General features: G+C 47.9%; 1 protein-coding gene and 1 long non-coding RNA gene across 15 annotated transcripts in view; one reads left to right on the top strand and one right to left on the bottom strand.

Annotated features, from left to right (window-relative positions):
• Window positions 1–13088, top strand: part of TLE3 (TLE family member 3, transcriptional corepressor) — a 136590-nt gene that overhangs the window by 106132 nt on the left and 17370 nt on the right. The window lies entirely within an intron of this gene.
• LOC115301350 lies at window positions 6495–12108 on the bottom strand. 3 transcript variants are annotated; one of them, XR_003913085.1, is made up of 2 exons: window positions 11829–12108; window positions 6495–6820 (listed from the first exon to the last, which is right to left on the bottom strand). It is a non-coding gene; the product is annotated as an uncharacterized LOC115301350 (long non-coding RNA). The 3 variants fall into 3 exon arrangements; XR_003913084.1 differs by lacking the exon at window positions 6495–6820 and adding an exon at window positions 10779–11072; XR_003913083.1 differs by lacking the exon at window positions 6495–6820 and adding an exon at window positions 10779–11015.

Below are 13088 nucleotides of genomic sequence, written 5' to 3'. Positions count from 1 at the left end.
GTGACTCTGTCGTGGCCCAGAGGGACCACCCTTGTGCTCAGGGTGCAAAACAGCCTCCAGCTGAATGCAAAGTTGTGCCTCTCTCACCCCTGGAGTCAATCATGGAATCCAGATGTCCTTCTTCTCTACTTAGCTGCTGAAAGGTCACATTGCAGGGGTGGGGAAGAGGTCACCAAGCAGCAATTCCTGGCCCCCCTGGTCTATAGTTCAGTGCAATCCGTGTTGTGCACATCTAGTGTGTGTCTGAGGTGCCCTGAGGGAAGAGAGCCAAGCCAGGGACTAAGGGGGATCAGGGAGAATTACTAGAGGTGTGTGATGGTTCTGTGCTGAGCAGGGGCCTGACCCCGGGACCCTGGGGCATTGACTCTGAGCACAGTGAGGGGACTGGGAAGTCCTGTTCCTTGCGCCAAGCCACTGGCCAGTCCCCAAACTCAAGCTACTCTCTGATGTCGCAATACCCTTCTGCTAGATGTCCTGGCCCTCGCTCTCATTGCAGCCTGCCCTGGGCTAGCCAGAGAAGAGACACAGGCAGATTCTATCCATCCTAAAAGGCACAGGTAATGGTGGCCTTTTTTTTCATTCCTGAGGTGTGAATCGAGATGAGCGTTCATATATAGAGAAAAGAATCGAATTGTCTCTCAAATCAAGCCGTCCTCTTAACAGCTTGCCATGGCTCCCTATTGCTTATAGAATGAAGTCAAAAGGTCCTAAAACCTGTAAGGGGCTGATTCAGGATGTGAAGCTGTCCCTGTCTAGCTCCAGATTCTAGGCATGCCCTTCTCTCCCCGTGAGTGACGCTCTGCATTTGTGAGGCCTGTAAATGGAGAGATGCCTTCTGTACTTGGCCAACGGAGCAGCTGTGGCAGAGGGTAGCTCCCCTCCGAGCCGGAGCCCTGGAGCATCAGGGAATTTGCATCCTGCTTCAAGGAGGAGGAAAGACGAGAAGAGGAGGCCAGGAGGGAAAGCAACCCAGAAATCACAAGACCTCGATGCTTGGCGTGAGCCTTGGAAAGGCCATCAGTCCTCACGGAGCTTTTCCATCATGAAGATGGCTTCTGTATTGAGTCCCTAGACCGTGCCAAGTGGTTGACATGAATTTTGTCACTTTAGCTTGCCAACAACCCAGTAAGGTGGGTTTTGCGAGTTCCAGTGTTTAGAAAAGGAAACTGAATAATTGAACACAGATCTGTTTAGGGTTCAAGTTCGTGCTTTTGCTGCCAGGACCTGCTGCCTGTCTTATTTGAGCCTTAGAACAACCCTGGGAGGTGGACATAATCAGTCTCATGTTACAAATGCTGAAAATAGGGCTTAGAGAAGTTAAATGACTTTGCCCAGTAGGTAGGTGGCTGAGCCAAGGCCGGTGTCATTCACTATGCTCTGACCAGGATTTTCCCTCTTGTATGACATCAGCTATTCTTTGGGTTTATACAGCTGAAGGTTTCTGAAGGTCTGGCCCTGGTGAGTGAAACCAGCCTGGGCTGGGCATCGAGAAGGTAGGGGCTGAGTTTGACTCTGCCCATGGTTAGCTATGTGGCTGTGGCAAGCTTCTGTCCATGGGTCAGGGTCCTTTTCAAAGTTTCTTACAGCACTGGAATTGCACTCTTTCTTTCTTTCTTTTTTCTTTTTTTTATTTAGAGAGAAAGAGAGAGAGAGAGAGAGAGAGAGCGAGCGAGCACCAGTGGGGTAGAGGGGCAGCACAGAGCCTGACTTGGGGCTCCATCCCACGACTCTGGGATCATGACCTGAGCCAAAATCAAAAGTCAGTCACTCAACTGACTGAGCCATCCAGGCGCCCTATGCTCTTTCTTTACATCAACAATATAACACGTATTTGTTGGGATCATGTTTCAACAATATAAAACTGTAGAAAGGAAAACTAAATTAGAGACAGAAAGTCTAACACATTGCTAGAGCAGCAGTTGTTAACCATTTGGTGTGTTTCCTTTAGTTTTCCTTCTCTCAACTGAAACAAGCATCTATAAATTTATTTATTACACTAAAATGTATTTTTTCTTTTTTTAATTAAAAATTGCTGAATGTTTATTTCTTTATTTATAAGGTTATTTATGTTAACGTTTGTTTATTTTGTGAGTGGGGGAAGGACAGAGAGAGAGGGAGACACAGAATTCGAAGCAGGCTCTAGGCTCTGAGCTAGCTGTCAGCACAGAGCCGACGCAGGGCTCAAACCCACGAACCATGAAATCATGACCTGAGCTGAAGTCGGATGCTTAATCGACTGAGTCACCCAGGTGCCCCTAAAATGTATTCTTTTCACTGAAAGTATGTCTTAATGATTTTTCTATGCTATCATTTATAGATCTACTATATTCTTTCAAAATGACATGTCTTGGACACATATCCTCATCAACGGGTCTTTCTCTGCCTTTAAAAAAGATGAGGGGCACCTGGGTGGCTCAGTCAGTTAAGCCTCCAGCTTCGGCTCAGGTCATGATCTCATGGTTCGTGGGTCCGAGCCCTGATGACAGCTAGCTCAGAGCCTGGAGCCTGTTTCAGATTCTGTGTCTCCCTCTCTCTCTGACCCTCCCTTACTTGTGCTGTTTCTCTCTGTCTCTCAAAAATAAATAAAAAACAGAAAAAAATTTAAAAACAAAGATGAGTAGAGCATCTCTCTACTTGCTACATCAGATGTTGCCCAATTCACGAGTCACTTAATAAAGCCAATTAGATCTTCAATAAATATATAAATAAAATGACAAATAGGTTTTTTTTTGTAAAATGGATAAGTGTAATTTGTTTTAGCATTTATATCAGTTCTAGGTGCTTTTTTTCCATTATAAACAATGCTGAAATAAACATCTTTGTGCATATACCCCAAATCACCATAGACATATCTCTTTAACACAGATTCTTTGAAGTAGAAATGACAGATCAAAGGACACATATACTTAACGTTTGAAAGGTGGTGCCAGGATCCCTCTCTTGAAGACCTTGCTTTTCACAGTAGAGGGGAGCAGGCCAAGGCTGTTTGCGTTTGCCCCACATAATCCTGCATTAGTAGGCGCAGGTATTCCAATGTTCATACTGCACACGAGACCACAGCGGCTCAAAGGGGACAAACGAGTGTCTCAGTGTCACACAGGAGCTAGAGGCAGAGCTGGGATCAAAGAGCCTGTGCCCCCAGACACTGTGTCTGAACACTGCAACCCTGAGGTAATGACAGTGTTGGAAAGAACGCATGTTGAGGTCAAAACTCCTGATTTTGAATCCTCGCTGTGCCACTTGCCACCCCTCTGTGACTTTGGCCAAGATACTGAATCTCTCCAATCTCAGCTTTTTTCTCCATGACCACATTCAAGGACAGACTGTTGAGAGGACCAGATGATAATTTAGGATCTGGCCCCTAGCAGGTGCTCTCTAAAACCACCTCCCTTCTGGGGAGTTGGGGACCAGAGAATTCTACTGCACTTCAGAACTCCTCTGCATTCATGCAAGAAGATTACTAAGATTACTGCCCAGCCCTACACAACCCAAAAAAATTATTGCTGAATAGTGCTGAAAAGACTTTCAATTCAGAAAAGTTTATGTTTATTTAGAAGTGAAAAAAAAGTTCTGGAGATGTGGCCTTGAATGTTACAGGGAGGGCTCAAAGAGACTTTTAGTTGTTCCTGATACAATTATGAAAGTGATTTCAGCAGAGACCAAGTGATCCTCAGCTTAAAAAAGCTCTGGGACAAACTTGTCTCTTGTTTGGGTCACCAGAAGGTCATCCCATTGTCTGTAGCCTCGTGGTGCTTTGAGGGTGTGGGCTAATGAAAGATGTGGCAGATCGCTTTTAAAAACCAGCCACAATCAGGGGCGCCTGGGGGGCTCAGTCGGTTGCATGTCCGACTTTGGCTCAGGTCATGATCTCGCAGTTTGTGAGTTTGAGCCCTTCATTGGGCTCTGCACTGACAGCTCAGAGCCTGAAACCTGCTTTGGATTCTGCATCTCCCTCTCTCCCTGTCCCTCCCTTGCTCATGCCGGTCTCTTAAAAATAAACGTTAAAAAAATTTAAAAACCAGACACAATCATTCGACTTCATATGTTCCCTCTGGGGACTCTTCCCCCACAGTGATTCAGACCTTGTCTAGGTGATTTGCCTTGGACAACAGACCATTAGCAATGTGTCAGAGACTTGTAACAACTTGAGCATTGGGTTTTGCCTTCTCTTGTGGGGTTGGAGCACTGAGGTCACCATACAAATAAACCTGGGCTAACATACTGGAGAGACTGCACAGGAAGTAACGAGGATGCCTCAGCCAACAGCTTGTCAATCAGACACGTGAGGAGGACATCCTAGCTCTGCCAGCCTCAGCCAAACCACTGGCTGACCACAGATCTCCAAGACGGCCCAAACCAAGATGGTCTAAGTAACCCACAGATTGTGAGGAAAGAAATGTTTTTTTATTTTAATTCATTATGTTTTGGGATGGTTTCTTGGACAGTCAAAGCGAATTGATGAAGATATTGAATGAATACCTGGATAAACCAAGAAGTATTTCAGGCTTAGGAGAAGGAGCGTGTGCCCAAACATATTTCAGAACCACGGACAGAGGCACAGGATATGGGTGTGTAATTGAGCCTAGTTATGCACACGCCCCTCAGGTGAGAGAGAGAACAGTGGCTCAGAGTACAGGGGGCAACAGAGGTGCTAAAGAAACCATGGTAATGATGCCGATGCTAGTGAATCTTGACAGGCAGCTACTAAATCAGGAAAACTCTCAATCACAGACAAACCAGGACTCTTGGTAGGTCAACTAGACTCTCCAAGTTCAGATAACTAGATGGCTGAGGGAGTAGAAGGCAGAGGAGGCAGGGGACTGAGTTAATGGCCACCTGGCCAAGACTCGCTGGGAGGTGCTTTTGGCTCAGTGTTCTAATTGCCTCCTTCACCCTTCGAATACAGCCTGGCTTACCATTAATTCCCTGGGGAGAGTCAGGCTGTGTCCGGGAAATCTTGAGGCTGTAATTTCATAGCAATAATCTCTTGGTTTTTTGGACAGTGCTTAGGCTTTGATAAAGCCTTTCTTCACCACATATTGTATCATCTGGCTTGATCCTCATAACGACTTTTGAGAAAAGCAAAGAATCCAGGTGCATCCCATATCTACTCCCTTTCTCCCCTTTAGTCTCTTGGTAAGTGAGCAACGGTTACAGCCAAAAGAGCATCAGGCTGGGGGGTCCAGAATTCTGGATGCCTTATGTCCTATGACTTTCTAACTTGGTGGGAATTCAACATCCAGGCACATGTGGTGAGTTTCCTTACCCTAATGTCAAAATGAGAGATCAGGACCCCAGTCTTTAAATTCTTTTAGGCTCTGAATTCCTAGGAGTCTCAGAAAACTGAGGAGACTCTGGTCCTTTGTTCATTATTTGGGGTGCTCTTCTGGGGTCTCCTAGATTGCTGCCTATTTTCCCTTCATTTGTGCTCGTAGGGCTTCTCCAAGTGAGTGGTGTGATAGGAATTCCCGAGTTTCACACATTTGGGACAGTCTAGGCCCTAGGGACTGGAGGCGTGGCCAGATGATTTCTAGGCTCATGTGACCTGCCTAGGGAAAGGGCAGGGGTATCTGGACATTCCCAGGGCTCTCTCCCCATCTCTGCTCTGCTCTCTTCCCCACACCAGCTTCAGGCCTGCAGGCCAGCTCTCTCCGGGAGGCCAGGGTCACACCCTTTATATCACATTGAAAATCATCTCAGGGGAGGCCTCAGTTGGCTCAGTCTGGGTTGGGTGCCTCCTCCTGTAGGCAGGTAGGTGAGAATGTGGTGATGGGAAGCTTTTTTCAGAGCAGCATGGCTGGAGTTAGAGAAATGCGTCCCACAAGTTGGGGGGTCATTAGCAAAAGAGGAGAGAGTTACAGAGCAGTTGAGCAGATGGCTCCCACTGCCGGGTTTTCTTCCTCACTTTGGGGGTGAAGAATGGACGCAGAGAGCTCGACCACACTGTTGGAAGTTTAGTGACCAAGAAGCCAGGGCCAGAGTTTGAACTTGGGTGTCTGACTCTGAAGCCCACGATCTTTACACCATGGATTCCTGCCTACATTCCATTCTCTCGTGGTGGCAGCGGGATCGACCACATGACTGTGGCAGGCACGAGGGAGATGTCTGGGTCTCTAGGTGCTCTTTGTAATGCAGCGCTGTGGTCATGGGAGTCCTGGGCTGGGGATCAGGAGACATGCACAGGAGTCTCACTTTTCCCCTGCCTTACTGTGTGACCTTGAGAAAGTCACTTTCCTTCTCTGGGCTTCAGCCTCTTCTCTGCCAAATGGAGATGCTCATCCCTGAGTCCCTCCCACAGGCACCGAGGGAAACTAATGAGATAATTCTATGAACGAGCTTTCAAAAGCTGAAAAGCCCACACAGATGTGAGGATTATTCTTGTGATCCTGGGCCCCACAGGATTAGCTTAAATTTATGGCAACAGGAGGGATGGGGGCTAACAGAAACGTCCAGATGTCTAGCCGCCTTGCTGAAATAACATAATACAAACCTGCTTTGCAGGGTGGCCTCTGGATTTATTTATTTATGGCAGGCAACTCATGCTGGGCTTCCTGCCTCTTCATGAACTCTGTCTCACCTCTCTCCCTGCTGCCCTGGGTCAGGGGTCCTGGGACTCCTTTTATGACAGTGTGCGAGGCTGGCCACATGGTCCTGGGTTCCTCTTCCCACTTTCTCCCTTTGGCCAAGAAATGAGGACACTGAGCTATTTCTTGGGACGGCTGCATCTTGCGTGTTTATTGATCGTTTCCTGCGGGGGGTGGGGTGGGGTGGGGAAGACAGTCGGCTGGAACCAGGAAGGATCAGGAGCTGCCATCCAATCCTATGGGAGGCCAAGGAGGGGAATCGCATGAAAAGAAAACTCTTGGCAGAAACTCTAGGAAATTCCTGCATACAGTGAAGCTAAACAATTTTGTCTTTGTGCTGTAGGACTTCTCAGGGCCTTTAATACACGAATGCATTTTGCTCATCATCAAGAAGGGGATAGAGCTGTCCCATTTCCCAATATATATATTTTTAGCCAGACATTTAAAAAAATTTTCCCTGACAGAGCACTTGTGGGACTGGCACCTTGCTGAACGCACTTTGGGAGAAAGGGTGATCCAGTGTCATGCCTTAGCTTCATGGAGAGGGACAGAGAGGCCCAGCCATGGCAAGTTAGGTGGAGCAGATGCCCCATTTCCTCTCTCCTGTCCACTGTCCCTGGGCACTGTTCCTGTCCTCAGCACGGCCCCACTCACATCCACCCAAAAAAACCCCTCTCTGCCTCCATGAAGGTCCAGGTGGTTTGCCAATTGGGAGGTACCCTTGGGAAGCAGTTATGTGCACTTTCTTGGCAAACTACCCAAGGCGTGAGAGTGTGAGTGTGATCAGGAAAGCTGGTTGTGTAGAGAAGCTTTTGTTTTTTTATCTTCATGAAGATGAAGACAACAGGGGGCCACGGAAGAAGGCCTGTGCTGCTCGAGGGCCAAGGTTGCTTGACTGTTCATTCAACAGGTACTTGGTGAGAGCGTGGCATGTCTGGAAGGAAACACGGCCCATGCAGCACAGTCAAGCCCAGGAGCAACTCAGGAGCTGTCCGGAGTGGTGTTCTCAGGCTTATATGAGTACACCTGGTGGGGAGGGTGCTGTGATTTATAGTTGGGAGGGTGATGACGATCACAACCACCATTATCACGATCATGACCACCATTATCACAATCATGACCACCATTATAATGATGATGGCCATTTTCATGATCACGACCACCATTATTGAGGGCCCGTTGGTCCCCAGGTACTGTTCTGGCAGCTCTGCACATATCTGTCCATCTACTTCTCACTGCAGCTCTGTAATGAAGGTGCTGGGACCACCTTTGGGTGCAGGGGAAGAAAACAAAGTGAAGAAGAGTTAAGCAGCTTCCATTTGCAGCTAATGAAGGGCAGACTGGCCAAGGTCAACAACTTTTGGCCACATTAGACGAATGGAATTGAACTTCCTGGCAGCAGTGGAACCACGGGAGGCTCCTGGCCCTGGAATCAAACTCCAGCCATGTTGTGTCGCTCCCCACAGCACCATGGAGCCCCATGTGACCCCCTCCCCCTGCCCCAGCTGGCAGCCTAAACCGGACTTCAGTGAGTTCTACACCAACTGCCACGGTCACCCAGCCCCCCATGACCCTCACAGCCACATCTCCCCTGAGCCAGGCCCATCTGTTGATCCAACTTTAAGAAGAAAAAGAAAAAAAGTGACAACCACAGCTGAAATACTTTAATAACTCCCTCAAAACACACATCACAAATGATTAAGATTCCCTACATCAGTGCCCTGCATTCACGAAAGGTGTTTCTAATACGTGGAAGTTTAGGCCTGTCCCCTCCGGCTTCCCTTCCCCCATGCTGGGGAGGACGTGGGCTGCCTTTGACACAGTTTGGATTAAGCTGTGCAGGTTGAGGGATCTCTAAGCTTGCTGAACACATGTTGAGACAAAATAAAAGCAATTTTATTTGGGAAACCAAGGGCCAGCTCAGCTTGAAATTTGCTCTTTGGGTAATCTCACTGTTTGGTCTGAACAAGGAGGCCATATAAACTTTACTGAATAGCCCTGGAAGATCCCAGACTCATGAGGTCGAAGGTAGGACAGGGGGAGAGAGCCCTCAGCTGGGGATCCCAGTCCCAAATCTTTTTGATTGTCCCCTTGTAGCACAGAAAGCAGCTCCAATCCAGGCTGCTTACGGATCAAAGCTAATCTGGATGTAATCCCCCGCCCAGCTCACTGCACCCTTAGCAACACATAAATACAGATTAAAGGGTTATATAAATGCAATTTTCTAATTAATCAGTGCAAATCCAGCTACTGCTATGGACATAGAGTTCAGTTTTCACGGGAGGGGGTTTCTCCTTTGAGTTCCGTTTACAAAATGCACGTCCTATTCCTGTAATTTCTAATGCTAATGGCCAAGGGGTGGTCAAGAGGCCCGACAATTCCCAGGAATGTGCCCATCGCAGCCCCAAATCCTCCAGTTCTCAACAGGAGACTTTGAACCATGGACAATGCACAGCTTTGTGTGGGATGGAAAGAGCCTGGGCAGAGGGCCAGTTGGTTTAAGTTCAATGTTGACTTGACAGGCTGTGTGGCCTAGAACACCTTACCTAACCTCTCTGAACCCCAATTTCCTTCTCCTTGAAAAGATGATGAGATATGCCTCATGGGGTCACTTAATCATGAAGATTAAGTGCCACGTTTTGAAAGCTTTGAAAGTTCCTGGTGAGTCTCTGCCTGCTATCATTTGCGATTGGAGACAAAGGTTGTAGAGGGTGAAATGCAGAGAGACAGCCCCAGGCCCCAGGCCCCCAGGCCTGAGCCTCTCTCCTCTTCGGGCAGAGTTCTGGGGTTTAGGATTTGGCCTGTGTAGAGAACAGGGTTGATGAATCCAAGAAGGGTGTGCTCTTGGAGTTTCAACCGTCCTTTCCTTGCTGTCCCACCGAATTGCCCCCAAAGGTCTGAATGAGACACTCATGTGTTGGACCGTTCACATACAGGGTCAGCAAGGAAGCCCATTTTACAGCAGCGTCGATAGTGGCAATAATGAGGTGGTGATGACGGGCCGGGTGTGCTGTGTCCTCTGCCTCACTGTATCTTCGATGACCACCCTACACGTGGGTACTGGTTTCATTCCCAATTTTTGGAGGAGGAAACTAAGACGTTAAAGAGGCTGAATCATTTGCCGTATAGTGCAGAGCCCTCCTTAGATTGATTGATGGCCTTTTCCTTCCCCCACAGCCGCTCTAGTACACCCCAGCGTGTGTGTGCACATGCGTGTGTCTATGTGTCTACTCCAGTTCCCAGGCATGGCCAGCCAGCACTGACACCGGCCACCACCGCCCAGCACACCCACATGCCTGCCTGCTGGCGATGGACCCTCCCCAAGAAAGAGCCGCGGAAGGAGAAGGTCTCCAGGGAAGAGGGGAAAGGATACGTCCGAGAGCATTTTCTAAGCTGAATGATTTTAGTTATTGCACGCCTGTAACCTGCCAGCAGGGCAGATTCACCAGTGTCACAGGCTGGAGGGTCCTGAAGCACATGCCTTCAACAGCCAGTAACTCGGCAAGTTCAGCATCTGGTGCAGAGGCGGGGACCCTGCCGGAATCAGACAGCTGCTTTTCTCCGCAGCATCTCTGACCTCCCCTCCAACCTCCGACCTCAGCTACGGCTCTGGGCAACCCCTGGGCACCTCTGGTCCTGAATATCCTTACTGAAACATGGCAAAACCAATCCAAACAAAACAAAATGAAAGAAAAAAACTCTAAGCCTAACCTAACCAAAGTCAAAGGGGAACATACAGGTGAGCTTACTTTCAGACACAACGGGGGACGTGTCAGGGTCGGGTGGAGAAGGAGCTGCGAGACCATGAGCTCTTTTGAAAATGGAGGTGGGGCAAACTCAAGTTCTCTGTCATGTCCACCAGCCTCCATCCCACCAGAGACGCCAGGGCCCCATGCTGCCCAAGCTGCCCCAGGGAACGACTGAGTGCTGTCGCTTTAAAAGCAGAGTGAGCGTTCATTAGCTGGGCTATTTTTTCAGGTGTGTTCTAATTGTACTAATTAACTCTAAGGTAGATTTTAGCACTCCAGCCTCCATCGCTGCCTTCAAATGCCAAAACAAATCTTGCCATAATTACCAGCAATCCTTTTCATTACCGGCTGCCTAATTATCCTATTAATAGCACATGCTAAGAGACAGTATTTGCTTGGCAGGCAAATATTTGTTTTTAAATGAGCAAACACAAAGACAAACTGGTCTGTTTGCAGAAGGGCTCCAACATGCAAAATGGTTTATATTCATGGAAAAACTAATAATCCAAGTAACACCAAATGCTTAATCCATTTGAAGCATTTGGACATTAAAAATGGTCATTTTTTTTCTTTATTTCCTGTTCTGGCTCCAGTCCCTTGCTGAAGGGGTTGGGTGCTAGAGGGTCCTTTAAGACATTGCCGTGATCCGAAGTTGGAGGTCTTACTGGGTTGGGGCTGGACTCTGTCGAAGAAGGAAACAACAGAAACACCAAGCAGGCGGAATAAGGCAATGTCGCAGCTAGAAAGAAAATCATGGATTCTTAGGGCCCGGGTCCCCAGACCTGGCTGATCCTCTGAGTCATCTGGGGAGGGATGGGTCAAAACGCAGCTTCCCAGGCCCACTAATGTCTTTTCTTTTTTGTTTTAGTTTAGTTTTGTTTTGCGAAGGCCCACTAGGAGATTTCACATGCGTCCAGATTTGGGGCTCTAACCTGATCCACTCCAACCCTTCAATTTAACAAAAGAAGAGGGACACCTGGGTAGCTCAGTCGGTTATGTGTTCTCCTTCAGCTCAGGGCATGATCTCGTGGTTTGTGGGTTCAAGCCCCATGTCGGGCTCTGTGCTGACAGCTCAGAACCTGGAGCCTGCTTCAGATTCTGTGTCTCCCTCTTTCTCTGCCCCTCTCCTGCTCGCTCTCTATTTCTCTCTCAAAAATAAATAAACACTAAAACATTTTTTTAACAAAAGAAGAAGTAAGTGACTGAGGATGTACATTGGATAAAGAACCTAGATCGGAACCAGGTCAGCCTGGAGGGTTAAAGTACCTTCATTCAACCTCCATACTTAATTTCCCTTTATTAGTAAAAACAGCAGTCGCCATCCTAATTGTGGTGAATTTGAGCCAGTCACGTGGAAGTGTCTCCTTAAAGCAAAAATACAAGTGCCCACTTCTCGGGCCCACCCGATTCCTCCCCACTCCGGCTCGGGAACAGGCATGCTTGCTTTTTCCTCCTTCCCAACCAGAAGGAAAGACCACACTCTGCATTTGCTTACCCGGATGCACCTGATGACCTGTGACAGCTTTGTAACCGACAGTGGCAGTTTCCTATAGTTCGACTTGAGCTACCGGTCAACACTTGTGGCTGCGTTCTCTTAACATCTGCAGAGTATCGTCCGTGCAGGCGGGTCCCTAGTGTCACCAGTCTCTGCAGAGGGACCGTCCAGTGATTTCTGCTTTCACGTGTGCGGACGCAGGAAGCGCCGTGGCTTGGCCGAGGGGTCCTCCCCCTGCCCCATGAGCTTACCCTCCCAGGCTCACCCAGCTCTCAGCCGCTCTGCTTACTCCCTTCTGTGATGTCACTTTACCTGGAAAGCCTGCCCCACCCAGCACAGATGGGCACATAGCAGCTCAACTAATCACTCTCCTAGGAACCAAATACATCTTCCCCTTATGTTTATCCTTTTGAAAGGATTTGTGAATGCCTTCACATGGTCCTTGTAAGGCCCAATTTGTCCTGTGTCAAATGCACTGACCCTGCGGAACAGCTGGAACATTAGATGACACCTTTGTGGCTCCTAGCAAGGGCCAATTCAGAGGTAGTTGTTATTATGACTCTTAGAGCTAATTTTCTTTGGCTGGATTTTCCACTCATTTTTAAATTATAAAAGACATGTATGATTATGAGTCATTTGATAAAGGAAAATGATGACTCATAATTGCTTGTTACACATTATTTTTTTATTTTTATTTTTTTACTGTCTTTATTTTAGAGAGAGACAGCATGAGCAGGGGAGGGTCAGAGAGAGAGGGAGACACAGAATCTGAAGCAGGCTCCAGGCTCTGAGCTAGCTGTCAGCATAGAGCCTGATGCGGGGCTCGAACCCACGAACCATGAGATCATGACCTGAGCCAAAGCCGGACGCTTAACCAACTGAGTCACCCAGGCGCCCCAACACATTATTATTTTTGTTTATTCCCTTCTAGTCCTTAAATATTTCTATTTTGATAAAATACATATATCATAAAGGCTATCATCTTAACTACTTTTTTTAGAGTTTATGTATTTTGTGGGGGAGGGGAGGGAAGAAGAGAGAGAGAGAGAGAGAGAGAGAGAGAGAGAGAAAAAGAGAGAGAGAGAGACTCCCAAGCAGGCTCCATGCTATCAGCACAGAGCCTGATGCAGGGCTCGAACCCACAAACCACGAGATCATGACCTGAGCCAAAGTTGGACGCTTAACCTACTGAGCCACCCAGGTGCCCCAATGTCCTTCTATTCTTAACCTTTTCTGAGATTTTAAATTAACAGCATGTTT

This window comes from Suricata suricatta, chromosome 9, assembly GCF_006229205.1.
Source record: "Suricata suricatta isolate VVHF042 chromosome 9, meerkat_22Aug2017_6uvM2_HiC, whole genome shotgun sequence".
In the NCBI taxonomy this organism is placed as follows: Eukaryota; Metazoa; Chordata; class Mammalia; order Carnivora; family Herpestidae; genus Suricata; species Suricata suricatta.
Note: the sequence above shows the minus strand (reverse complement) of the source record. Positions and strands in the feature narration are given on the sequence as shown.